The sequence below is a fragment of the Camelus dromedarius genome, chromosome 1 (genome assembly GCF_036321535.1).
Source record: "Camelus dromedarius isolate mCamDro1 chromosome 1, mCamDro1.pat, whole genome shotgun sequence".
Lineage (NCBI taxonomy): Eukaryota > Metazoa > Chordata > Mammalia > Artiodactyla > Camelidae > Camelus > Camelus dromedarius.
Window position 1 is genome coordinate 25,417,558 of NC_087436.1, and position 27,973 is coordinate 25,445,530.

The 27,973-nt window shown below is 37.4% G+C and overlaps 2 long non-coding RNA genes across 2 annotated transcripts in view; one reads left to right on the plus strand and one right to left on the minus strand.

The window, feature by feature from the left end:
• The first annotated feature begins 3 nt into the window (after positions 1–3).
• On the plus strand, positions 4–27,381 carry LOC135323233 (uncharacterized). Its single transcript, XR_010384532.1, has 3 exons — positions 4–444; positions 20,174–20,195; positions 22,640–27,381. It is a non-coding gene; the product is annotated as an uncharacterized LOC135323233 (long non-coding RNA).
• LOC135323238 (uncharacterized) overlaps positions 23,495–27,973 on the minus strand; it is a 336,953-nt gene continuing 332,474 nt past the window's right edge. The window contains exon 4 of the long non-coding RNA XR_010384543.1: positions 23,495–23,544. This is a non-coding gene — a long non-coding RNA (uncharacterized LOC135323238). The remainder of the gene's footprint in view (positions 23,545–27,973) is intronic.

The window sequence follows — 27,973 nt, forward strand, 5'->3', positions numbered from 1 at the left end:
TCAAACTATCAAATTTATCCTTCCCACTCTCTTTCCCCCAGTAACCATAAGATTATTTACTATGTCTGCGAGTCTGTTTCTGTTTTGTAAATGGATAGTGTCCTCATTTTTCTTTTCTTTTTTTTTTTTAATTCCACATATCAGTGATATCAGATGGTATTTTTCTTTCTCTTTCTGGCTTACTTCACTTAGAATGATGATCTCCAGGTCCATTCATGTTGCTGCAAATGGCATTATTTTATTCGTTTTTATGGCTGAGTAGTATTCCACTGTGTAAATATACCACAACTTCTTTATCCATTCATCTGTTAATGGACATTTAGGTTGCTTCCATGTATTGGCTATTGTATATAGTGGTGCTATGAATATTGAGGTGCATTTATCTTTTCAAATTAAGAGTTCCCTCTGGATATATGCCCAGGAGTGGGATTGCTGGATCATAAGGTAAGTCAATTTTTACCTGTCTGAGGAATCTCAGTACTGTTTTCCATAATTGCTGCAACCAACAGATTCCCACCAACAGTGTAGGAGGGTTCCCTTTTCTCCACACCCTCTCCAGCATTTATCATTTGTGGACTTTTGAATGATGACCATTCTGACCAGTATAAGGTGATACTTCATTGTAGTTTTGATTTGCATTTCTCTGATAATTAGTGATGTTGAACATGTTTTCATGTGCCTATTGGCCATTTGTATGTCTTCCTTGGAGAATTGCTTGTTTAGGTCTTCTGCCTATTTTTGGATTGGGTTTTTTGTTGTTGTTGTTATTAAGTTGTATGGTATTTAGCTATATTATTTATTTCTATATTTTGAGTTCCTTTGAAATCCCCAGTGCTCTTTACTGATCCTGTCAGGTTCCCCTTCCCCTCCATACACAATCTATATCTGAAATATTGTTTCTTATTTTATTATTTTTCTTTATGGTTTAATACATTTTTATTTATAAATTAACACGTGTATTTACACATATGTATTTATACATTACTTGTATATTTTAAAAAATTGTCTAAATTAAATCACTATATGTACTATTCTAGAATTTTTCACTTAGCATTGTTTCTCAACTTCATTTTCATGTTACTGCCTGTAGCCATATTTAATTTCTTCTGACTTTCAAAGAGTGTGACTTTATATTAATGTAAGGCAATTTATTTTACTCAGTTTCTGATATATATTTGGTTGTTTTAGTTTGTTTGCTATTACAAAGTGTGCTTCCATAAACATTTGTACATATGTCTTCTCGCTCTAGGATATATGTCTAGAGTGGATCTTTTTTTCTGGACACTGTTCTATTGTATTAATTTATTTTTCTATTTCTACATTCATAACATTTTGGATTGGTTTCTGTGGCATGGTACCTATGGTTGGTAAATCTCTTCACCTTGTTTTACTTCTTCAGGAGTGTCTTTAAGATGTTTAACAGTATTTTCTCAATCCATTAATTAGTGAACTTTCACAATGTCGTTCCGAACTTGAATTCCCAAGATAAATCCAACTTGGTCATGGTTTTATATATTGAAAGATTCACCTTCCTGATTATTTACTCAGGAATTTTTGTTTCCATATTTAAGAATGGAATTTATCCATATTTTTTTCTTTCTCATATGTCCATACATGGTATTGATAAGATTATGCTGGTTTGCAGTCTGAAAAGGCTACAAACTGTGTGATTCCAAACAGATGACATTCTGGAAAAGGCACAGCTACAAAAACAATAAAAAGATCTTGGTTTCCAGGGGTTTGGAGAGAGGGAGGGAGGGAGGAATAAATAAATGGAGCACAAGGGATTTTTAGGGCAGTGAAATTATTCTATATGATACTATAGTGGTGGCTACATGTCATTATGCATTTGTCAAAACCCATAGAATGCACAACATCAAGAGTGAACCCTAATGTAAACTATGGACTTTGGTTGATAATAATGTGTCCCTGTTGTTTCATCGATTGTACCAACTATGCCACGCTGATGAGGGATGTTGAGGGTAGGAGAGTATGTATGTGTAGGTGGGGAGGGCTATGTGCAAACTCCCTGTATTTTCTTCTCAATTCTGCTGCTAACCTGAAACTGCTCTAAAAGTATAAAATCTATTAAAAAAAAACCAAAGATTATGCTAGCTTGTACAATAAGTTGAAGCTATTTTTTTTTTCCTGTTCTTTGAACGAATCATAATAGAGTTGTAATCACTTGTCTTTTGATTATTTGGTAATCCTGATATCACTTAGATCTGTGGGTTTTAACGAGAGAAAGATACTCAGCTATCAGTTCAATCTTAAATAGTTATTGTACTATTCAAGTTGTCAGTCTCTTCCTCAGCCCATTTTGATACAACTTATTTTTCTAGAAAGTTGTCATTTCTTATAGCTTCTCAAATATATTAGAGTACATTTTTCTTAACCACTCTTACCATAGATTTTAAAATATTAGTCTTTAAAAATATTTTTATTTTGGCTTTTCTTTTGTATTTTTGTTTTCTGTGTAATGAATTTTTGTTTTTATTATTCCTTGTTTTTATATTCTTCTGATGTATTCTAATCTTTTTTTTTTATATTAGTGAATTAGTCTTTTCATTTAATCCTTTACACATATCTGTCCTAAAATTAGCATTTAAAATATGCTTTTAACTTAAAGTTTATTTACCTCAGTGTATCACATAACCTGAATCCTGTAAGTATTTTATGATTTACATCTAAATTCACTGTATCTCAGTATGATTTATCTTTGATTCAGGATTTATATAGGTTTGTATTCTTAAACTTTAGCTAAGTGGGAAGATCTACTTATCTTAAATTTTTAAAAATTAACTTAGGGCATGGTGTTTTATAATGATTATTTTGAATTTATAGAAATTTACATAAATTTTCATAAATGCTTGATGTATGCTTAAAATAATTCCTCAGGAATATGTTCTTTACATTATTATTTTGTTCTTTAATTTTTCTATATACTTTCTGGTTTGGGTAGATGGATCTATCCAAGAGAGCTGTGTTAAAACCCTCTTGCTGTGGTAAATCTGTGAATTCCTCTTTGTAATTCTTTCAGTTGGTTTTTACTTTACAAAACTTTATTTGGTGAATAGAAGTTTAGAATTTTTCTTACTGGAAAAAAAAGTCAACTCATTTATCAATATATAACTTTATTTTTAATATTGGTTTTTGTTAAAATTCTAGTCAGTACCAACTTTCTTTTGGATAAAGTTTTCCTGTTTTTGATTTTAAAAAAAATTGCAACCTGACAACTTTTCTTTTTTACCATAGGAGTACCACGGCTACCATGGGTTTTTCATTTACTCGTATTTGTCATAATAACTTTACATTTGGATTTATCCTATTATCTTCCTTTGGGCTTTATGCAGGGTCTCCTCCTAAGTGCCCTGGTGTCCTAGTCTTTGTCTCTTGCTCGCCTGTCCTTGGCAGGCATGTTGATGGCAGGTTCACAGCTTACTTACCAAGGCTCTGTGAAATTGCTGAGAAATACAAAGAAGCCAGCAAATGTGTTGCCAGGTATTTCCTCTTACCCAAGATTTACTTAGCAAACTCTTAAGTACTTAGTAAGCTGAAAGATGTTAGTAAAAATATCAGGGTGAGAATAAGTGGTTTGGGGTACTGAGAAGCTGGGCATGTTTTTATGAAAAGGGCATTTGAATTATTGGTTATGGATCCATGATTTGACTAAGAACAGTTACTTGTGTTTAAGTTTCTTAGGAGCTTTAGAAAGTGGAAATGTTGCTGGCCGCCCTTGCTGGTACTCAGTTCTCTGCCATCCTTGGGCACGCTGCTGCTACTTGGCCCGGTTTTACGGCTGTTCTGCTCCACGCTGCCATCTCTGTCTTCTCTTCCTTTCCTCGCTGCCAATAGTAACAGCTGCTGTTGTGTGTTGCCTGCTTTCCCAGATGTTTTTTTATGTTGAGGATGGCAACAGGAGTAAGAAAAGGCTGTGGTGATTTCAGAGGGTGAATGAAGAACAATGGAAAGCTAGACTTGGAGTGTTTTGCTACTGCTCTCACCACTGTTCAGTGTCCCCGGGATGACTTTTAGTTTCCCACCCGCTGTGGAATCTTACTTCGTGACTTGGCCGCTTTTCATTCACTTTGTGCACAACTGTTTCCAATTCTACTGATGAGCTACAGTTCTAAATCTCTACTGTGGGATAATCCGGATATTACTCTTTCTCATTTTCTCTTTAAACATTGTGGTGCACTTTATTGAAATACACACTTTATTGAAATAAACGTATACAGCTTGATACGTTTTTACACATGTCCACTCCTGTAATGACTACCCAGATTAAAGATAGGAAAAGTTTCATTTCTCCAGAAGGTTTCCTTGTGCCTTTTTGCAGCCGATACCTGCACCCACTCGCAATCAGAGGTAACCACTATTGTGACTTTTATTACTACCAATTAGCTTTGCTTGTTCTTGAATTTCCCATAAATGGAACATACTGTATTATCTTTGTGTGTGTGAAATTTTTTACCCATATAAAACCACTGTGTGATGATGGGGAAATGGAGAGACAAGAACAAACAAAACTAAAACCAGGTTTATTTAAATGCATTAGTCAGGGTATAAAGGTGTATACTTTCTAATAAAAGTATCTACTTTAGTTCTACACATGACACGAGCTATGGATTTGTCAAAGTTATCATTATGATAACACAACAAATGTATATGGCTTAAGTTAAATAAACTGAATGTATGACTATCAATAAAACTTTATCTCACACTGCTAACAATGTTGCCAGTGAAAAAGAAAATTCCATGAATATTATCACATAAGCTGAAAGCAAACCTAAAAGCAGAAGTAAAAATGAGCTACAAATATGCAAATATATTTATGAATTTAAGCAAATTTGTACCAACACATCCAAATTCATATCTAATCCTAAAATTTCCTGGAAAGGCTAGAAGTTGCTGCTCTTTGAATCTATTTTTATTAAATACCTAAACAGTTAACTTGCCTACAGAAATCTTGTAAAAACTTGGAGAACAAAAATGAAAAGACTTGATTTACTATTCCAGGAGACCTGGATGCATTGGTAAATTCTTGTGTTCAACTAATCAGTATATTGGAGAAAATTTTTTTGTGTTATTAAAAGCATTAAATTCTTTAAAAATATATGGGAGGGAAAATATAAATGATTATATTTCTTTATATTCTAGCATCTTGAGTTTATTTTGTTAAGTGGATTTTAAAGGTTAAGTGGATTTTAAGGGTTAAGTCAAATGGGTTCAGGAATACAGACTATAGATTCATTTTTTTGCGTAAACTTAACCCCTCCACTATGTTAGGAAGAAATTCTTTTCTATTTCCAGTTATTTTTAATCTCTCACCTACTATGTACATTTTTTTCTTATCCTTTTTTGTACTTTAAGTAATATTCCCAGGATTAAAAATCTCTCTGCCATTGCCCCTTAATCCTTCATTAGGATTTAATATAGACAGATTTATGAATTAATTTACATTGTGAGATTGTTGTTATATAATATTTGTGAATTTTGAAAGCTATTTTTGTTTTTCCAGAGATCAGTGTTGAAAAAAACACGTATGTTTAATAATATTACACAATCTAAATTGGAAAGGACATCTGAAAAGGAAAAAAACGCTGATTTTATTGTCGGTAGTCTCAGGACCTGCCATGTAATAATTCATGGTATTCTCACCCTCTGAGCTCTGTGTTGTTATTGTTATAAACTGAGTACTGACACACACAGACGATACATCAATTTCCCAAGATCACAGACCTGGTAAATGGAGGAGCCACGCTTCAAAGCCTCTGCTCTGAGGAGCTATCCAGCCTCTTAATAATGAAAGCTCGGTTTAGGAAACTTCTGTAGTATAGTCTTAAGCACATTTCTTTCTTTTTCATTCTTTCTTTTTCTTTTTTTGTGAAAGGCCTGCTAGTAAATATTTTAGGCTTTGTGGGCCATATGGTCTCTGTCTGTCACAGCTGTTCAGCTCTGCTGCTGTAGCATAAAAGCAGCCAGAGAAAATATGTAAATGAATGGACATAATTGTGTTCCAATAAAACTTTATTTATGGGCATTGAAAATTGAATTTTATATAATTTACATGATGTGAAATGTTATTCTTTTGATTTTTCCCCCCAACCATTTGAAGATCTAAAGCCATCCTTTGCTTGTGGGTCGCACGAGAACTGTTGGCTGACTCGGCCTGCAGGCTCTGGTTGGCGGACCTTTCCTATAGTGTATAGTGGTGACAGCCAGAAACCTGACGTGTGGGAGGCGAGGTTACACACATTGTAAGGATGAATTTAGTAGCAACTGGCATGTCTCAGTTGGGATCAATAATTGCTAAGGAGCAGCAAGTCCCACACTAATAAATAATCTGTCACTGGGACAGCCTAGAGGCACATTTGTTAAGGTAGCCTAACTATCACAGCAAATCAGCCCTAAAATCTCAGTGGCTTATGGAAGTTGATATGAGGATGTGTGGAGGGAAAGGTTGATAGATGGTTTTTCTTTTTTTTTTTTTTTCCTCCCAAACAATGGTCAGTTCAGTTCCAAGAATAGCATCAACATTATGATTTGTATTTTCTACAAACAAGGACATTTTCTCACATAGTAACAATGCAACATAAAAGTCAGGAAATTAACTCATACCTGTTACTATAATCGAATCCCCACACCGATTCATGTTTTGCTAATTATCCCAGTGTCAGGATCACACATTTAGTTGTCATGTCTCTAGTTCTTTTTAATCTGGAACATTTTCTCAGTGTCCTTGTCTTTCTTTTTTTTAAATTTATATATATAATATATACTATTCATTGTTTCTAAGAACAGTTTAGAGCTTTAGCTTTTTATTTTTTAAGTTTATTTTTTTCCTTTTTCAGTTTTATTAGGTAGAATTATTACAGTTCAACTGCACATATGTATTATATTGCCTGTAAATACATATATACAGTACACTGCACTTTTTTTAGTTTACATATATGTGCTGATTATTGTTTTTAAGAATATTAGAGCTTTAGCTTTTTAAACTTACATAGTTATCAAAGGAATAGAGCCAACTACAAAATAAGAATCAACAGAATATGGTAATCCAGTCATAAAGGACAGTCAAATGTGCTTACACATATTCAAGAAATCAATCATCTAAGTTATAAATAATAAGTAGTTCATTTGTATCTTTTTTAAAAAATCACACATATAAACAATATCATATGGCACTTTTCTCTTTCTGGCTTACTTCACTTAGAATGACGATCTCCAGGTCCATCCATGTTGCTGCAAATTGCATTATTTCATTCTTTTTTTTATAGCTGAGTAGTATTCCATTGTATAAATATACCATAGCTTCTTTATTCGGTCATCTGTTGATGGACATTTGAGTTGTTTCCATGTCTTGGCTATTGTATATAGTGCTGCTATGAACATTGGTGTGCATATGTCTTTTTCAATTATATTTTTTCTCTGAGTATATGCCCAGGAGAGGGATTGCTGGATCATATGGTAAGTCTATTTTTAGTTTTTTAAGGAACCTCCATACTGTCCTCCATAGTGGCCAATGTAAAGTGTACCAATTTACATTCCCATCAACAGTGTAGGAGGGTTCCCTTTTCTCAACACCCTCTCCAGCATTTATTTTTTGTAGACTTTTTAATGATGGCCATCTGGCTGCTGTGAATGCTCAGAATGAGTTTGGAAGTGTTCCTTCCTCTGCAATTTTTTGGAATAGTTTCAGAAGGATAGTTGCTAACTCTTCTCTAAATGTTTGGTAGAATTTTTGTTTATTGAGAATTTAATTACTGATTCAATTTCAGTACTGGTAATTGGTATATTCATATTGTCTATTTCTTCCTGGTTCAGTCTTTCCAAATTATACCTTTCTAAGGAATTGTCCATTTCTTCTATGTTGTCATTTTTTTGGGGGGGTTATGGTTGCTCATAGCAGCCTCTTATGATCCCTTGTATTTCTGTGGTATCAGTTATAATTTTTTTCATTTCTGATTTTATTAATTTGGGTCCTCTCCCTTTTTTTCTTGATGAGTCTGACTAAAGGTTTATCAATTTTGTTTATCTTTTTAAAGAATCAGCTTTTAGTTTCATTGATCTTTTCTATTGTTTTTTAAGTCTCTATTTCATTTATTTCTGCTCTAATCTTTATAATTTCTTTTCTTCTACTAACTTTGGGTTTCATTTGTTCTTAATCCAGCTGCTTTAGGTGTAAGATTTGGTTGTTTACTTGAGATTTTTCTTGTTGCCTGAGGTAGGCTTGTATTGCCATTAAGTTTCCTCTGAGAACTGCTTTTGCTGTGTTCCAGAAGGATGGATCATTGTGTTTTCATTTTCACTTGTTTCAAAGTAATTTTGGATTTTCTCTTTGATCCAGTGATCCATTGGTTGTTTAGTAGCATATTGTTTAGCCTCCATGTGTTTGTAGTTTTTGAAGTTGTTTTTTTTTTTTCTTGTAGTTGATTTCTAATCTTACAGCATTTTGATCTGAAAAGATGCTTGGTACAATTTCAGTTTTCTTAAATTTACTGAGGCTAGCTTTGTGGGCGAGCATATGGTCAATTCTGGAGAATGTTTCATGTGCACTTGAGAAGAATGTGTATTCTGTTGCTTTTGGATGGAATGCTCTGTAGCTATCAATTAAGTCCATCTGGGCTAATATATTATTTACGGCCTGTATTTCCTTTATTGATTTTCTGTCTGGATGACCTGTCCTTTGATGTAAGTAGGGTGTTAAGGTCCCCCCACAATTATTGTGTTATTGCCAACTTCTCCTTTTATGTCTGATAACAACTGCCTTATATATTCAGGTGCTCCTATGTTGGGTGCATATATATTTACAATCATTATATCCTCTTCTTGGATTGATCCCTTAAGCATTATGTAGTGTCCTTCTTTGTCTCTTGTAACAGTCTTTATTTTAAAATCTGTTTTGTCTATATAAATACTACTACTCCAGTTTTCTTCTGTTTTCAATTTGCATGGAACATCTTTTTCCATCCCCTTACTTTCAGCCTGCATGTGTCTCTTGCTCTGAGGTGGGTCTCGTGTAAATAGCATATATATGGGTCTTGTTTTTATATCCATTCAGCCAGTCTATGTCTTTTGGATGAGCATTTAATCTATTTACATTTGAGGTAATTATTGTTATATATTTTTTTATTGCCATTTTGTTAATTGTTTTGGGCTTGTTTTTGTAGGTCTTTTTTTTTTTTTTCTTTTCTTTTTCTCCTTCTTTTTGTTCTCTTGTGGTTTGATGACTAGAGAAGTTCCTTTAACATTTGTTGTAAGGCTGGTTTGGTGGTGCTGAACTCTTTTAGCTTTTGTTTATCTGTGACGCTTTTGATTTCTCCATCAAGTCTGAACAAGAGCCTTGCTGGATAGAGTATTCTTCGTTTTAAGTTCTCCCCTTTCATCACTTTAAGTATATTGTGCCGCTCCCTCAGGCCTGTAGAGCTGCTGCTGAAAAATCATCTGATAACCTTATGGGAGTTCCCTTGTATGTTATTTGTTGCTTTTCTCTTGCTAATTTTAATATTTTCTTCCTGTTGTTAATTTTTGTCAATTTGATGACTATATGCCTTGGTGTGTTCCTCTTTGGGTTGATTCTGTGTGGAGCTCTGCACTTCCTGGACTTAAGTGACTGTTTCTTTCCCAAGGTAGGGAAGTTTTCAATTATTATCTCTTCAAACATTTTCTCAGGTCCTTTCTCTCTCTTCTCTTTCTGGGACCCCTATAATGTGAATATTAGTGTGCTTCATGTTGTCCCAGAGTTCTCTTAGAGAATGAAAAGAAGTAAGGATAATTTTTTTCTGTTCTGAAGTAGTGATGTCCACTAATCTGTCTTCTAGATCATTGATCCATTCTTCTGCTTCATTTATTCTATTCTTGGTTCCTTCTAGTGTGTTATTCATTTCAGTAATTTTATTCTTCATCTCTGGATATTCTTTATATTTTCCAACTCTTTGCTAAAAATATCACTCTGTGCATCTATACTCCTCCTGAGTTCTCTGAACATCTTTGCCATCATTACTTGAAACTCTTTCTCAGATAAATTGCCTATCTCCTCATCACTTATGTCTTCTTCCGGGATTTAACCTTGTGCCTTGGCCTGGAAGATATTCCTCTGCCGCTTCGCATTGTCTGTCTTTCTATCTGTATTTTTAGGTATGTTAGTTATGTTTCTTGATCTTGGAAAAGTAGCCCTCTGTGGGAGACGTCCTATGCATCCCAGCAGTATACTCCTCTTTTGTCACCCAAGGCCAAGGTCCAGCTGGTCCCAGTGTATTTGTGGATTCCTTCCACAGGCTTTGGGATTACTGTTTTCTTATTTCTGGTATCTGCCTCCTGGTGGAAGAGGCTGGGCTAGAGGCTTATGCAGGTTTCCTGGCAGGAGGAGCCGGTGCCTGCCTACAGCTGGGTGACACTTAGTCCTGGACCTCTGGTGAGCAGGGCTGTGTCTAGAGGCATTTGTGGCTCAGGAAGTCTGCTGATGGATGGGTCTGTGTTCCCACCCAGTATGTTGTTTGGCCTGAGGCTTCCCAGCCCTTAAGCCTATAGGCTGTTGGGTGGGGCTAGGTCTTGGTGCTACTGATCCAATCAAGATTCAGCCTTCAGGAAAGCTCATGTAGATGAACACTCCTGGAATGTCTGCCACCAGCTTTTATGTCCCCTGGGTGAGCCACAGCTGTCCCCTACCTTCCCAGGAGATCCTCCAAAACCAGCTGGCAGGTACAGCCCAAGTTTCTATGAAGTCACTGCCTCTGCCCTTGGACCTGGCACATGCAAGATTCTGTGTACACTTCCCAAGAGAATGCAGTCTCTGTTTCCCCTAGTTCCATGGGGCTCCTGGAGTTAAGCCCCTCTGGCTTTCAAAACCAGATTTCCTGGGGTCTCCTCCTCCCAATGCTGGAACCCTGGGCTGGGGAGCCTGACATGGGGCTCAGAACTCTCACTCCTGTGAAAGGGCCTCTGTGACTTAGTTTTTCTTCAGTTTGTAGGCCACCCACCTGGGGGTATGGGGCCCAGTAGTATCATGAGCATGCCCCTCCTACCATCCTGCTGTGGTTCCCTCTTCATCCTTCCAGTTGAAGGTCTTTTTTGCTAGGTTCCAATCTTCTTTTCCAATAGTTGTTTAGCAGTCAGTTGTGGTTTTGTTGTAGTCATGAGGACTTGCCTGCTCTTGTCTTTCATGACCAGGGAATCTTTGAAGATTACATAACTATTATGTTGTAAACTGTCCCTCCATTTTTTTTTTTGTCTAACATTTCCTCGAGATTACCTTCAGGTGATGCATTTTTGCCAGGAATATCTCAGAAGTGATTTTGTGATTTCTTTACATTACATGGAACATGATTACAGTTTGCCTTAGTACAGCTAATGTTAATTTATTTTTTCTAGTTTTATTGAGATATGATTGACATACAGCACCATGTAAGTTTAAGGTATATAATATAATAATTTAATCTACATATATTTTGATACGTACCACAATTAAGTTTACTTTACATCCCTCATCCCATATATGTATATATAGTTTTTTCTTTTATGAGTAGAACTGTTAAGAGTAAATTCTAACAACTTTCAAATAGACCATAGAGCTATGTGAACTATAGTCATCATGTTGTATGTTGCATCCCTGGTACTTATTTATTGTATAATTGGAAGTTTGTGCCTTTTGAATGCCTTCCTCCAATTTCCCCTCTCCCCATCCACCTTGTCTAGTAACCATAAATCTGAACTCTTTTTTCCTATGAGTTTTTTTTTTTTTTTTAAGATCCCATATATAGATGAGATCATACAGTATTTGTCTTTCTCTGTCTGACTAACTTCATTAGCACAATGCCTTCAAGGTCCATCTGTGTTGTTGGAAATGGCAGGATTTTCTTTTTTATGGCTGAATAATACTTCTTTGTGTGTATGTACACACACACACACACACACACACATATACGTATACTATGACTTCTTTATCCATTCATCCACTGATGGACAGAAGTTGTTTTTATGTCTTTACTATTGTAAATAATGCTTGTGTGAATATGGATGTGCAGATACCTGTATGACATAGTATTTTCAATTCTTTTGGATATATTTCCAGAAGTGGAAATGCTGGATCATATGGTAGTTCTATTTTTAACTTTTTGAGGAACCTCTAAAGTGTTTTCTATAGCAGCTCTACCAATGTACGTTACCACAACCAGTGCATGAGGGTTCAGTCTTCTCCACATCCTCTCCAGCATTTGTTATCGTTTGTCTTTTTTATGACAATATGGGTGAGATGGTGAGGTTATATCTTATTGTGGTTTGATTTGATTTCGAGCATCTTTTCGTGTACGTTTTGGCCATTCATATTTCTATTCAGGTCCTTTACCTATTTTTTAAACAGATTATTTGGGTTTGGTAGGTTTTTTTGATACTGAGTTGTATAAGTTCTTTATTTTGGATATTAACCCCTTATCAGATAAATGGTTTGCAAATATTTACTTCCATTTTGTAGACTGTCTTTTCATTTTATTGATCATTTCTTTTGCTCTGCAGGAGCTTTCTAGGTTGTAGTCCCCTTTTATTTTTGATTTTGTTGCTTGTGCTTTAGGTGTCATATTAAAAAAAAATTGTCAAGACCTGTGTAATGGACCTACCACTTGCTTTCTTCTAGGAGTTCTATACTTTTGGCCTTATATTTCAGTCTTTGATGAATCTTGAATTAATTTTTGTGGAAGATGTACAATAAGGGTTTAGTTTCATTTTTTTATATATGACTGTCCAGTTTTCTGGCACCATTTATTCAAAAGACTATCCTTTCTCCACTGGATATTCTTGGCTCCCTTGTCAAAAATTAGTTTATTATATATGTGTGGCTTAGTTTCTGGGTTCTCAATTCTGTTCCTTTGGTCTATGTGTCTGTTTTTGTGCCAGTGTTATAATGTTTTGATTACTATACCTTTTAAATATAGCTTGAAATCAGGAAGTATGATGCCTCGTGCTTCATTCTTAAGATTTCTGTGGCTGTTTGTGGTCTGTTTCTTTATATACATTTTACTATTTTTTCTACTTCTGTAAAAAAAAAAAAGCCTATAGAATTTTAATAGGAATTGGTTTGTGGTAGTATAGATCTGTTAATCCTATTGATTCTTCTCATTTATGAACTTGAGATATCTTTACATTTATTTGCATCTTTTTCAGTTTCCTTCATCAGTATCTTGTAGTTTTTGGTGGCGATCTTTCATCTTCTTGGTTAAATTTATTACTAATATTTTATTATTTTTGATTGTATTCTAAATGAGATCATTTTCTTTGTTTCAGATAATTTGTTGTTAGTATAGAGAAACAATTTTTGTATGTTAATTTTGTCCTGGAACTTTACTGAAATGATTAACTTTTTTTTTTTTTTTTGGTGGAGCATGATTGCTATACATAAAATCATGTCATCTGAAAATATAGCCAGTTTTACTTCTTCCTTTCCAATTCTGATGCTTTTTATTTGTCTTGCCTGATTGCTCAAGCTAGAACTTCCAGTGCTGTATTGAATAGGAGTGGTGAGAGTTGTGCACTCTTGTGCCTTCCTGATCTTGGAGGAAAAGTTTTCAGACTTTCACTATTTAGTATGATGAAAGCTGTGGCCTTTTCACATAGAGCCTTTATCAGGTTGAAGTACTTTCTTTCTGTACCTAATTTGTTAAGAGTTTTTATCATGAACAGATAATGAATTTTGTGAAATGCTTTTTCTGCATTTATTGAGATATTCCTTTCATTCTGTTAATATATTACATATATTGATTTATATATGTTGAATCATCCTTCCATCTCAGGGATAAATCTCATTGATCATGGTGAACGATCCTTTTAATGTGCTGCTGAATTCACTTTAAGTTTTGTATCTATATTCATCAGTAATACTGGCCTGTAGGGTTATTTGTTTTCCTAGCCGTATCCCTTTCTAGCTTTGGTGTCAGAATAATGTGGATCTTGTAAAATGATTCTGGGAGGTTCCTTCTTCTAGGATTTTTTGGAAGAGTTTGAGAAGGATTAATGTTAATTCTTTAAATGTTTGGTAAAACACATAGTTATTCACAGTAGGGTTTTATAAGCTTTTGTATTTCTATGGTGTCAACTGTAATCTCTCCCTTTTCATTTGTAATTTTGTTGATTTGGGTCTCCACTCTTTTTTGATTAGTCTAGGTAATTTTCTTTTCAATTTTGTTTATATTTTCAAAGAACTAACAGTAGTCTTGTTAATCTATTCTATTGTTTTCCTATTCTCTATTTTACTTATTTCTGATCTAATCTTTTTCTTTACTTCTGCTAACATGGCATTCAATTTGTCTGACCCATCCCCCGCCAACTTTAATTTCTACTTTGATCTATTGGTTGTTTAGGAGAATGTTTAATTCCAAGTATCTGTGAGTTTTCCAGTCTTCCCTCTTACTAATTTTTAGTTTCATATGACAGGGTCAGAGAAGCTATTGGTATGATTTCAGCCTTCTTGAATTTACTGTCTTTTTGAGGGGTTGAACATACGACCTCTTCAGTAAAATGTTCCATGTGTGTGAAAGAAGACTGTGTCTTCTGCTGCTGTCAGATAGTGTTCTGTACATGTCTCTCATGTTCATTTTGATCTACATTGTTCAAATCTGCTACTTCCTTACTGATTCTGTCTTTAGAGCAGAATATTAAAGTCCTTAACTATATAAATTGTGGTTTATTTCTCCTTAGAGATCAGTGAGGTTTTTTTTTTTCCTCTTTCTTTCCTTCTCTCTGTCCCTCTGAATCCACCCACACAACTATCTATGTATCTTTCTTTTTACCTACTTACCTTTCCATTCATCCAGCTACCCACCCTTCCATTCATCCATCAATGTACGTATGTACCTATCCAGGCACCCACGTAACTTTTTAAATTCCTTCTTCCTTTCTCCTTCCCTCCCACATACCTATCTTTTTACCTACTTACGTCTCCATTCATCCAGCCACCCACCTGCGTTTATTTCTTCCTTCCTTCCTTCCTTTCCGTCTCTCTCCTCCTCTGCATCCCCCAACCCACATATCTATCTTTTTAACTACCTACCACTCCATTTGTCCAGCTACCCATCCTTCCATTCATCCATCTATCAATCCATGTAAGTACCTATCCAGGCACCATATTACTTTCTTTCTTTCCTTCCTGCTACCCACCTTTCTTTCTCTTCCTTCCGTCTCTCTCCCTCCCACATATTTTTACCTACCTACCTCTCCATTCGTCCAGCCACCCACCAATCCATACATCCAACTATATACCAACCCATATACCTATCTTTCTTCCCTTTCCCTCCCTTCCACATATGTAACTTTTTACCTACTCAACTCTGCATTTGTCCAGCCATCACCCCTTCTGAACATCTATCAATCCATACACTTACCTATCCAACCATCCATGTAACTTTTTAACTTCCTTCCTTTCTACTTCCCTCCCTGCCTCCCCATTCTCCACCTACCCATCCACCTATGTACCAAACCATATACCTACCTATCCAGCCACTCACTTCTTTCTCTCCTTTCTGTTCATCTCGCTCACTGCCTCCCATATATCTGTTTACCTGTCCACCTGTCCATTTGTCCAGCCACCCACACATGTTTTTCTTTCCTTCCACCTCTCTCCCTCCACATATCTATCTCCGAACCCATGTACCAACATATCCAGACACCCACCTACATTTCTTTCCTTCTTTCTTTCTTTCTCTCCCTCCATATCCACCCACCCACCTATCTTTATCCCTACCTACCTCTACAGTAGTCCAACTACCCACCCTTCCATACATCCATCTATCTACGAACCCATGTACCTACCTATCCAGACACCTTTCTTCCTTCCCTCTGCATTCGTCCAGCCACTCACCTTCCTTTATTTCTTTCCTTCATTCCTCCCTCCATTCCTTTTTCTGTCCCCTGCATCCACCCATCTACCTATCTTCTTATGTACTTACCAATCCAGCCACCCACCTTTCCATACATCCATGAATCCATGTACCTACCCATCCAGCCAACTTTCTTTCTTCCTTCCATCTCTCTCCCTCCCTCCCACAATCTTTTTATCTACTTACCTGTCCATTCATCCAGCCACCTACCCATCCATACATCTATCTATCCAGCCACAGAGCTTTCTTTCTGTCTCTCCGTCTCTCTCCCCATCCCTTCGCATCCTCCCCCCAACCTATATTTTTATGTACTTACTTCTGCATTCGTCTAGCCATGCACCCTTTATACATCCAACTATGAACCCATGTACCAACGTATCCAGCCACCCACCGACGTTTCTTTCCTTCCTTTTTCTGTCCCCTGCAGACACCCTCCTATTTACATATCTTTTTACCTACCCACCTACCAATCCATTCATCCATCAATCCATGTACTTACCTATCCAATCACCCATGTAACTTTTTAACTTCTTCCTTCCTTTCTCCCTCCCCATCCTCCACCCATCTATCCTTTTACCTATCTACCTATCCATTCATCCACCCACCCATCCATCTATGTAACAACCCAATTTACCTACCTATCCAGCCACCCACTTTCCTTTCTTTATTTCTTTCCTTCACTCCTCCCTCCATTCCTTTTTCTGTCCCCTGCATCCACCCATCTATCTTCTTATGTACCTACCAATCCAACCATCCAGCCACCCCTTTCCATACATCCATCTATGAATCCATGTACCTACCTATCCAGCCAACTTTCTTTCTTGCATCTCTCTCCCTTCGCATCCTCCCCCTCCACCTATCTATCTATATTTTTATCTACTTACTTCTCCATTCATCTAGCCACCTACCCTTTTATACATCCATCTGTAAACCCATGTACCGACGTATCCAGCCACCCAATTACGTTTCTTTCTTTCCTCTCTCTCCCTCCGCCTCCACCAACCCACCTTTTTCCCTAGCTACCTCTACATTTGTCCAACTACCCTCCCTTCCGTACATCCATCTAAAGGCCTACCCAGCCACCCACATAACGTTACTTTTTTCCTTCCTTCCTTTCTCCCTGCCACCCCATCCTCCACCCACATATCCATTTGTCCAGGAACTCACCCTTCCATACGTCCATCTATGAACCCATGTACCTACCCATCCATTCATCCATCTATGTGTCAATCCATATACATATCTATCTAGCCATCCACATAATGTTCTTTACTTTCCTTCCTCCCTCCACCCACCTTTCTATCCTTTCACCTACCTATCTAGCCACGCACATTTCATTCATTCTTCCTCTCTTCCTGTCTCTCTCCTCCTCCCTTTGCATCCTCCCACCCACCTTTTTACCTATCTACCTATCCATTCATCCACCCACTCATCCTTACATGCATCTATATAACAACCCATCTACTGACCTATCCAGCCACCCACCTTTTTTTCCCCTTCTTTATTCCTTCCTTTTTTCTCTCTCCCTCCATCCACTACCCCCCTTTCCATACATCCATCTATCTATCCATGTAAGTACCTATCCAGCCACCCACATTTCATTCTCTTTCTTTCCTTCCATCTCTCTCCCTCCCTGCTACATATTTATCTTTTACCTATTTACCTCTCCATTTGTCCAGCCACCCACCCTTCCATACATCTGTCAATCCATGTACGTATCTATCCAGCCATCCATGTAATGTTCTTTACTTCTTGCCTTCCCTCCTTTCTCTCTCCCTCCCTCTCTACCACCCCATCCGCCACCCACCTTTCTTTCTTCCTTTCCCTCCCTTCACATCCTCCCCTTCCCTATCTATATTTTTCCTACTAACTTCTCCATTTGTCTAGCCATGCACCCTTCCTTGTTTTTCTCTGTCTCTTCTCTCTCCCTCCACGTACACCCACCCACCTTTTTCTCTACCTACCTCTACATTCATCCAACTACTCACCCTTCCATACATCTATCAATCCATCTAAGTCCCTAGTCAGCCACCCACATAACGTTTTTTCTTCCTTCCTCCCTGTCACCCCATCATCCACCCACTTTATCTATCCACTTACCTACCAACCTATACATTTGTCCAGGAACCCACCCTTCAATACATCCATCTATCTATGAACCCATGTACCTACCTATTAAGACACCCAACTTTTTCCTTCCTTCTTTCTATCTCCCTCCCACATGTCTATCTCTTTACCTACTTACCTCTGTATTCGTCCATACATCTATCAATCCATCTATGTACCTATCCAGCCACACACATTTCCTTCCTTCCTTCCCCCTCCTCTCCCTCCGCATCCTCCCACCCAACTATCTTTTTACCTGCTTACCTCTCCATTCGTCCAGCCACCCAGTTTTCCATACATCCATCTACTACCTCATGTACCTACATATCTACCCACCCACCTTCCTTCCTTCCTTTTTTCTGTCCCCTGCATCCACCCACATATCTACCTCTCCATTCATTCAGCTACCCACTCTTCCACACATCAATCATTTAAGTACCTATTCCAGCCACCCACATAACTTTCTTTACTTCCTTCCTTCCCTCTCTCCCCATCTTCCACCCACCTACCCTTCCATCTGCCTACAAACCTATATACCTACTTATCCAGCCACCCATTTTTCCTGGTCCTTGATTTTGTTCATTGGTATCTGTGAATTTGATTAAGCATTCTCCTCACCTGTTCTCTGTGGCAGAGAGAGTTCTTCACTAGTCAGCTCAGTTTAGCTCTGGATTTGTTCACAGATAACTCCCTTGGGTGTCTAGGCTTGATAACAGGGTCTGTTTTGGGGTGAGGCAACTGCCTGAGCTTTGAGGTCAGAGTGGGGTGGCTGCTAGCTGAGGATTTGGATAGGACTTCTGGCTTGCTTCCCTCACCAAACAAGGATGAAATATGGTTTCTGCAGCTGCCTGGGTCCTCTGGTGAGACAGTTGGGGCTTAGTTCTTAGCAGTTAGGGCTATGAATTAGCTTCCCTTCCCTGGCAGAACAGGAGAAATGTTCCCAGGACCTGCATAGCTCATTGTTTTGGACCCAAATTAGGCAGGACTGAATTCCCTGGCCAGACAAACCACCTGTTTAGCTTTGCAGGTGGGGAAAGCCACAGGCTATGCTCTCTGTTCAGCTTACACTGTATGCGGGTCTGCTGAGTGGGTAAGCAGCTTCTCACGTGCTCTGCTTAGGTCACCTGTTCGGGCAGCCTGAAGCTGAGCCATGATGTGGGGGAGAGACAGATGTTACCCTGGGCTCTCGTTCCCCTTTGGAATGAACCATAGGCTCAGGGACAATCATTCTGTGTGGAGCTGTGCTGGCCTGAGGGAGGGCAGTGTAATCAGCATACAACTATTTCTTTTACCTCTAATGCAGCCGGTCTTGGTCTCTGTGATGCAGGTGATGCTTCAATCTCACTCCCATGTTCTAGGATTTTCTCATTAATGAATAGTTGTTATTTGTGACTTTGCTCCCCATCACAAGAGGAACAACTGACTTACGTCACAACCTTGGTGATATCATTCTCTAGAAGTGTTTCTTTACATGTTCATTAGAAACCCAGCCTGATGGACACTCTCCCATCTTCAACAGCGCTCCCAATATCACCTGAGAATCAACATCAGCTTGATTTTGAGAAAAGATCAGAATTACAGGATCTTAAGAGGTTTTTATGGGACAGTCCTAGAAATGGCATAAGAACTTTGGCCCACATTCCACTGATCATAACCCAGTCACATGGACATTAGGATGTTTAAGGAAGGCTGGAGAATATGTTGTCTACTTTGGCAACTGCTAACAGCCTGAGTTATACACAATAGGGAGCAAAAATCTTTGGCAGACAACTAGCCATCTTTGCTATAAGACATTGAAAAGTATATAACCTCTCTTCATGTTGTCTAGTATATAAAGAAGATAACTAATAGAATGTCCAGTTAATGTAGCATGTTCAAATATATCATACCTGTCTGAAGAATGATTCCTTTACCTGAAAGAAATGATTTGAATACTTACCTAGAGGCTAGATAAAGGGTGCCAGAGAGGAAAAATCTAGTATCTCCAGCAGTTCTAGAAAAGAACGTATACAGACCAGTAGCATTAAGCATCTAATCCTGACAGGCCTATTCTGTATAGAATGGATACGTCAAATGTGTATGTTGGTGATGGTAGCCATTGAGATTATCCAGTAAGACTTACTGTGATTGTATAATTGCATATTTAACATAAAATCATCTAATAATCCTATGATCTCCCACATAAATTTTTCTTGTAGGAAAAGAAGATACTGCTAGCTAGTAAGTATTCTGTTTTGCCTGGCTGTTTTATTTCTCTGTGTAAAACAATTCATTAGCATTTTGGTTAGTACATCAATCTCTTATGAGGTAAATTAGCATAGGTTTTAGAGTTTCATAGTACTAATTTCCCTGTCCAATTTCGAAATCAATTGAAAAAGAAGACCAATAGAGTTAGGTAGATGAGAGATCATATATGACTTGTTTACATTAATAAAGTTAATACTGGAAACTGGGACATATGTCTGCAGAATTACACAGGTTTACCCTTCCAATCAAGGCAATGCTGGAAGGATGCACACCACCTCCTACAGAGTTTCCCCTATATGGTTTATGACACAAAGAAGCAAAGCATAGCATTGGACACATGGTGGCAGCAGATTCAACTCCCAGTAGGCCTTGAGCTTCATTATACACTCATTGTAATATATTAACACGGTAAATGGCACTCACAAGGCTGATCATAAAAGGTCAAACAGTGGGCAGTGGCCCTATTCCTGGGAATCCCAGCCCCTTCTACAAAGTAGTTGGAATAATCCTCCCACTTGTTAACATATAAAATAACCAAGCACATAAAAATTAGCAACATTGCATCTCATGGACGCTCTCCCTTCAGAGTAAAATGGCCCACAATCTGTCTATGGATTATGTATCTAAGTAAATCTACCTTTACTTTAAAAAAAAAAAAAAGATCAGAAAGACACATTTCTTATGTGTAATCTAAAACATGATACAAGTGAACTTATTTACAAAATAGACAGACTCACAAACAGAAAACAAACTTATGGTTACAAAATGGGGAGGGATAAATTAGAAGTTTAGGATGAGCAGATACAAACTACTATATATAAAATAAGATAAACAACAAAGACCTACCATATATCCCGGGTAACTATAGTCAATATCTTGTAATAACCTATAGTGGAAAAGAATCTGAAAAAAGGATATATATGCATATACATATACACATCTATATAACTGAATCACTTTGCTATACACCTGAAACATTGTAAATCACTATTTATTTCAATTAAAAAAAATTAAAAAGGATGGTAGCAAGCATGCCCAGGCCGTCAAACTGGCAAGTCATCTATTTGCCATGAGACTGAGAGGCAGAGAGATGCCCTGAGAATTAAACTAGAAGAGCTCACTCCATGTGACACTGATCTGGTTGGGGCAGGTGAAGACAGCAGCAGCATTCATGTATGACAAACACGAATTATTCCCCTAGAGATAACCAATGACCTGTGAGTGTATGTAAATTAATTTTTTTTTTTAGTTGTAGGTCTGAGAACCCAAAGTTTATACCACAGAAAACAATGTGTGCCGTCCAAGTGCATAGGCATCATTTTCAAATAACATTTCTATGTTGTTGCTCCTTACCTTCAGCAGTTTCTAATATTTACAGTTTCTTAACTCAAGATTCTTATTCTGTCCAACTACTTTTGAGACAGAGCAGATAGTTTTAACATGTAAACATTCTTTTTCACATCATAGCATTTGTGTATAAGCACAAGTTTAAATCATACAACTAAATGAAAATAGGAAACAACTGAAAATATAGACAACACCATTATATTAAGGGTGACTTCAAAGTTATATTGGCAATAGGAAATTTCTTAAGGTAGCAAGAAAAAAATCAGTATCATGATACACTGAGGGAGAGCAGAGTCACATTTTAAAGATTTATTACTGAGGGCTTACAATTGAAAGGCAGATGTGCTCATGCAGAAATCGACGAAAATGATCTGATATGCCAAGGAAACAAAACAAACACTACTTCAGAAGAGCTGAAAAGTTAAGCATTGATTGGAAGTATGATACTTAAAAGACAAAGACATTTTTGTACCTTTTGCCTCACTCAAAAGATGCAAGAAAATCTTTCAGAAAAGAATAAAATTTGACATTGTCTGTGAAAATGATATTTAGAAGTGGTATATTTTAACTTTAATATGCTCTCCTTATGAAAGACTCATGCAATCTCCAACAGTTGCTAGTTCACTTAATTGTACCATAACTCAGGGTGTGAATAATGCTATTAATAGGTCCAGAAATATTTTCTTGCCTTAAACAATTTAGAGTTCTATTTTAAATACTTTTCATAATTTTGCATTATGGCATTTGAATCACAACTGCATTTAAAACTACTGTGAAAAAAGCAGTGAAAGTGACAGGCCTTACCCCAATGGACAGGCAGTTGATACTTTCGCATGAAGCATCAGTGCAGAGCAAGAAATTCACTTCTGGTTTCACGGGAATACTAATTAGGCTGTGTCTGTATACAACCAAGTGAGTTAAGATTCAATTTATAAAGTGAAATTCATAAGAGACACATTTAGTGGTCAAAATGAGGAAAAAAAGAAAAAGATTCTTGATAAAGTAGTAGCCTATTTATAAATATGATGGATGAAGGAAGGATATTGATGGGCCATCTCTATTTTTTCCAGACTGTTTCTACACCAAGAACAGCAATGGTGGTGGTGAATCATAATGGAGGCTAGACTATGAGTAGCATCCAGTGTTACAGCAGGGGACTGAACTGACTAAGCAGAAATCAAAACTAACCATCAAACAAAATACCTAAGCACTACAAGCTTCACCAAGAACTAACAAACATCTTCTGTCTGGGTGACTGCGTGTCCTGAGGGTGGAATGCCAAAAGCTGAATTCTCAGCATTTTCTTCCTGGAGTTGTGATCCCAAATCAATATTCATCTGTTTGCCTTAACTATTGCCGAGCAAACAGCTGTACCACATAAAATTACCTCGTTCGAAGACGAAGTGGAGGCAAAAAGTTCCAGCTCAGAACATATGCACTGATACTGTAGGAAAGGGAGGAGTGATAAATATAATAATTAAGCTTATAAGCTTTTGCACAGCAAAGGAAAGCAAAACAAAAAGACAACCTACAGAATGGGAGAAAATATTTGCAAATGATACAACTGACAAAAACTTAATTTCCAGAACATATAAACAGCTCATACAACTTAATAGAAATAAACAATCTAAAAATGGGCAGAAGAACTAAGCAAGCAATTCTCCAGTGAAGACATATAAATGGCTGATAGGTAGATGAAAAGATGCTCAGTATCACTAATGATCAGAGAAATGCAAATCAAAACTACAGTGAGGTATCACCTCACACCAGTCAGAATGGCCATCATTCAAAAGTCCATGAACGATAAATGCTGGAGAGGCTGTGTAGAAAAGGGAACCCTCCTACACTGCTGGTGGGAATGCAATTTGATGTAGCCATTATGGAAAACAGTATAGAGATTTCTCAAAAAAGTAAAAATAGACTTACCTTACAATCCAGCAATCCCATTCCTGGGCATATGTCCAGAGGGAACTCACTGCAAAAAGATACATGCACCCCAATGTTCATAGCAGCACTATATACAACAGCCAAGAAATGAAAGTAACCTAAATATCTATGGACATACGACTGGATAAAGAAGTTGTGGGGGGTGTTTGTGTGTGTGTGTATAATGGAATACTACTCAATGATAAAAAATAATGCCATTTGCAGAGCGTCATCTAAGTGAAGTAAGCCAGAAAGAGAAAAATACCATATCACTCATATGTGAAATCTAAAAAAAGAAAGAAAAAGACACTAATGAACTCACCTACAAAACAGAAACAGACTCACAGACACAGTAAACTTATGGTTACTTGGGGGAAGGGGAAGGGATACATTTGGGAGCTTGAGAGTTGTAAATGTTAGCCACTATATATAAAAATAGGTTTAAAAAATTCAAATAACACACTTCAGAAAAAATAATTCTACCCAGACAACAGGAAACATTTCACACAAATACATCTCCATACCCTTAAACAAACCTCTCCTTTAGAAAAAAATTCTAACATAAAATGAAATGTAAAGGATAAAGGAGATTGAAAATAGTGATTAAAAAAGAGAGAAGGCACAGTAGCAGATAAAATAGGAACCAGCAAACCACAGAAAATGTAGAAATGAAGCAATCAAACCACTACACTAATGTAAACTACATTTGAACCAGGAAGAAATAGAAGAAATACTACTGAAAACAGAGAAAGGAATAAGGACAAACACAACCAAAGTAGGAAAAACAAAATAGTTTAAAACATTTTAATGAATGTGATTAATGGGATGATAGACATGGAAAAAACAGAAAACGAGTGGAATTCTAAAAAGAGACTATTTTAAAAATTCACAAAGAACATTTCCTGAAATAATAGGAGAATTGGCTCTCTAGACCAAAAATGCAAAATTTGTCCCAGGAAAAGTTGATTTAAAATGATGAACCCTGGCATACGTTGATAACATTATTGAACTTGAAGGCTCAGGAAAGAAACCTATGGCATTCAGACAGAAAAATTAAATTACCTGTAAAGATGAAGCATAAAATAACTGGCTTCAGGGTTCTCTTCAGTAAATGATATTAGCCAACAGTTGAGCAATATGGAGTACTCCACACAGACATATCCTAAATTTTTTTATAACACTTATATTTTTATTCATTTAAAATATGAATGGGACTTCTGGTTTAATATGATGATGCAGAAATCCTGAACTCACCTCCGTCCACAGACACACTAAATCTAGGCTACATGTGGAACAATAGCCTGGAAAAAGAGAAACCAACTAGCCGAGTAACCCCTGCACGCCAGGTAAGTGAGAAGGAAAGCCTAAGAAGCGGGTGGGAGTGGCGGAGAGGCAAACTGGCCACCAGCCCACCCCCTGCACAGTGGCTCAAATCCCCACCTTCTCCTTGAGAAGCAAAAGGTTGGAACTCCAGATCAAGTATTCCAACTTGTAAGCGTCCAGCTGAGAGACAAGACCCCGAACCATCTAGTTTTGAAAGCTAACAGGGCTTGCATCCATGAGAACCAGAGGGCCACAGTGAGCTGAGAAACGGTCCTTACAGGGCCCTGGCACTCCAGACTCAGCTGTCCTACCGCCCAGTACGGAGGCAGGCATCTTCTTTAACCCACATTTAGGAGCCTGCTGAAATACTCTCCGGGGGTGGAGTTTGGCAGGTGCCAAGTTTATCCTCTCCCTCTACTCACTCCAGCTCACTGGTGTCTTCCAGAAGGAGCTTGTACCCTTGCTGGCACCCTCATTTTTGTGGCTGCTACCCAAGGGACATCCCTATGTCACCCGGCTCTGGTGGCCAGAGAGGCATAGGCTCTCGGGTCCCCTAGGACTATAACAAACTGAGAAAGAATTCTTAGCTATCATCACCAGGGCACAGCAAGAGGCAGCAAACAGAAATGCCCAGTCTTTCTATGAAAGATGCCTATTAGCTAATACTCACAGCTGCTGTCGAGAGGCAGGGTTCTAATTAAATACATATCTAAGAGCCAACTTTAATCCTTTCCAGAGACCCTAGAGGGTGGGCAGTATCTTTGTCCTCTCCCTCTGCCATGCTCCAGCCAGCCAGTACCTCTCAGAAGGGAGCCTGTACACATGCCCCGGTTGTGCAGGTGCTGCCCAGGGGCTGCTGCTTGATCGTTTGTGGTGGCCATTGGGGCTCGAATTCATGAGTCTTGTGTCACTGTAACAAAGGGAAAGACAGTTCCTGGCTGGCTACCACCCCCATGGCAGCACAGGCAGCAGACTGAAACATACCCAAAGTCTATGAAAGAGGACCACTAGCTTGACCTGGAGCTTCTGCCTGAAGGGCAGGCTTCTCCTTTGACACACAACTAGGTGCCATCCAGGGACGAAAGCTATTCGGTACCATCTTTGTGCTCTTTCTCTGCATTACAACAGCTCACCATTATCTCACAGAAAGCAGCTTGTGCACACTTCTGACACCCAATTTTTGTGGCTGCCACCCAGGGAACACCTCTAAATGACGTAGGTCTGGTTTCCAGTGAGACTTGTGCTTGCAAGGAGCCAAGAGTGTACAGTGGAGAAAAGGACAGTCTCTTCAGTAAGTGCTGTTGGGAAAACTGGACAGTCTCATGCAAAAGAATGAAACTGGGTCACCGTGTTATACCATAAACAAAAATTAACTCCAAATGATGAACGACTTGAATGTAAGACCTGAAACCATTAAACTTCCAGAAGAAAACATACGCAGTAAGCTTTTTACATTGGTCTTGGTGATAATTTTTTCAATTTGATACCAAAAGTGGAAGTAAACAAGTGCGACCACATCTAACTAAAATGATTCTGCACAGCAGAGGAAACCAACACAATGAAGACAGCCTACTGAATGAGGAAAAAAAAAAATCTTCAAATTATTTATCTTATGCAAATATATATGCAAAGTATGTGTAAAGAATTTGTACAATTCAATAACAAACAAGAAATCTATTTAAAAATAGGCAGAGCATCTAAACAGACAATTTTTCCAGAGTAAAAATATAGATGTCCAACCGGTACCTGAAAAGATGTTCAACATCACTAATCATCAGGAAAATAAAAATCAAAGCAATGATGAAATATCACCTTATTATATCTGTTAGAATGGGTATTATAAAAAAGGTATGAAATACCAGGTACTGGCAAGGATGTGAGGAAAAAGAATCTTTGTGCACTGTTTGTGAGAATGTAAATTGGTACAGCCACTAGGGCAAACAGGATGGATATTCCTCCAGAATATAAACAGAACTACCATATAATTCAACAATTTTACTTCTGGGTATTTATCCCAAGAAAATAAAGATAGTATCAAAAAGATATCTGCACTCCCAGTTCCGTGAAGCACATTTATCATAGCCAAGATATGGAAGCGTCCTAAGTTCCCACTGATGGATGAGTGGATAAAGAAAGCATGAGTTTGTTTAGATGGATAGATAGATAAACATACATACACTGGAATATTATTCAGCCTTAAATGGAAAATCTTGCCATTTGCAGCAACAACATGGATGGATTCTAGGACATTATGCTCAGTGAAATAAGTCAGGAAGACAAAAACCACATGATCTCACTTACATATACAATTAAAGAAAACCCTACAAAACAAGAAACAAACCAAGCTTATAGACACAGAGAACGGATTGGTGGTTGCAAGAGGTGGGAATGTGGGGTGAGTGAAATGGGTGAAGAAGATCAAAACGCACCAACTTCCAGTCGTGGGCTGTAATGTACAGTATGGTGACTCTGGTTAATACTGTATTGCATATTTGAAAGTTCTAAAAGAGTAAATCTTGTAAGTTCTCATCACAAGAAAAATTTTGTAACTGTAACATGATGAATGGTAACTAGATTGATTGTGGTAATTATTTTGCAATATATATAAATATTGAATCATTGTACACCTGAAACTAATATAATGTTAGTGTTATATGTCAATTTTATCTCAATTAAAAATAATTAAAAATTTAAACAAAAACAAAGTCTTTCCTAAGTATATACACTTAACAAATAGAGACATGTATTTACCAAATAACCTTTCTTGATAAAGAAAAATTAAGATATTCAACCAAGAGATAATTAGCACATACAAATCAGGAATGATGAAGCTATGGTTTTAAAAGTGTCATTTCCTTATATAGAAATATATTCCATTTATAAAGTATAAAAATAAATCTTGTACAAATTTGGGCATTATTGATACCGAAATGACAATGGTTTAAGCCTTTGTAATGGGAGACCCTATTTCTCTCTCAATATACCATTTACCCCGCCTTCTCAACAGTCCATTATTATATACAAGATTCAAAAGTTCATCTGTTCTGTGTAAGAGCCAGAACTAGCCTTCACTGTGTTTAAACAAATCTTTCTGGAACTCTATGTACATTCTTTGTTCCTTATTTGTAACATTACCTGTGGAATGGAAATTTACA